Below are 1755 nucleotides of genomic sequence, written 5' to 3'. Positions count from 1 at the left end.
CCTGGCACTTAATAAGCACTTAATAAATATCTGTTGAATGAATGAATGAATTCCATAAGGGACTGTGAGAGCCTCCAGAGCCAGAATTGTGTCATTCATCTTTCAACCTCCAGCATCTGGTAATGGTAGGCCTAGGACAAAACTAGAACTGCTTCCTAATTTATGATGCAAATTAGAGGTGTATGCAGCAAAGCAACTGAAATTTACTAAGTGTCTACACTGGGACAGGTATCTTTTGTGTGCCTTAGGTATAAGGCTTTCTTTCTTTTTTTAATCCTTGCAATTTTTGAGGTAGTTGCTACAGTCCCCACTTAAGAGGGGAGGAGACTCAGTGTCAGATTGCTGATGCGACTTGCCTAAGGACACACAGCTAGAGACAGGCAGACTTAGGCTGTGAACCCACACCAAGGGTTATATTCTTTCTTCCAACTTGTTGCCTCCCTGAGACACCAGCTACATTTAAACAAATGGATATTTGACACATATACAGTCCTGTAATCAAGAAAATCAAAGTAGTAAAATTAGAAAATTGTTTTCCAAGTAAGCTATTTTATTTTCCCTGATTTTCAAATTTATTTTCCCTTTTGTCAGTGATATTTTTAGGTTCCCTTTCAAGAGGAAGTAGGATGAAAGTGATTATGATAATAAACATGACAGTTATTGAAACCAATTGTGAATATAAAGTGCTATATAAAGCACAGTGATTGTGAAGCTAATGTTATTGTTATTGCTTTCAAGTTAGCTACATTTTTCTCACAAAATTAATTTGCTCTTGCAGCTCTTTTAATGTAACCTAAAGCATTCACAGATTTATCATAAAAAAACAAAACAAAAACCAAGGGATTTGCAAATACACTTCATTCCCCAGGTTTTAATGAAATACTTCCTTTTCTTAGAGGTGTATTATTTGGAGTGTGAGGAAGAATATAGCACCAGGGGGCCAGCTGAGTGGCTCAGTTGGTTACGAGCAGGAGCTTTGAGCAACAGGATTGCCGGTTCGATTCCCACATGGGCCAGTGAGCTGCGCCCAAGATGAGCTGCTGCTGAACTGCCAACAGGTGGCAGGATGGCTCAGCTGGTGAGAGCACATGATCTTAACAACAAGGTTGCCAGTTCGACTCCCGCATGGGATGGTGGGCTGCACCCCCCACAACTAAGATTGAACACGGCACCTTGAGCTGAGCGGCCATGAGCTGCTGATGGACAACCGGATGGTGACTGGACTTGGAGATAAACTAGCTGCGCCCTCCACAACTAGGATTGAAGGACAACAACTTGGCTGTTCCCCTTCCCCAATTCCCCAACATTGTTCCCCTTCTGCAAGTCCCCAATAAAATCTTTTAAAAAAACCCCAAAAAACAATACAGCACCAGACAGAGCTCTGTTGAAACTGTGTTCAGGGAGGACTGTTTGGAGACTGGGTGGCGTCTGGGGCGGAGGAGGGGGAGGGCTATTTTGCAAGAGGAGTGAAGCTTGGATTGATTTTATAAAATTACTGAATTTTAAATATTTTGCATTTTCCTAAGTCTGAAGTCAGTACCATTGCCAGATGACGCCATTATCTTGGTGGTTGTGGTCCATGCACTCAGAGTCAATTAAGGACACATCAGGAATCAACCACTGTGAGTGTAGACAACTGGAGGCAGTTGTTTGTGCTGCTTTGACTCAATAAAGGTTTTGCCATGTGGTGGTCCTGTCGATTAAAGCAAAACAACACAAAATGAAAAAAATACTTGTCCTCACTGTTTCAGTTAA

This window comes from Hipposideros armiger, unplaced genomic scaffold (assembly GCF_001890085.2).
Source record: "Hipposideros armiger isolate ML-2016 unplaced genomic scaffold, ASM189008v1 scaffold_896, whole genome shotgun sequence".
NCBI lineage: Eukaryota > Metazoa > Chordata > Mammalia > Chiroptera > Hipposideridae > Hipposideros > Hipposideros armiger.
The sequence above is the reverse complement of the archived record's forward strand: the minus strand, read 5'-3'. Positions refer to the sequence as shown.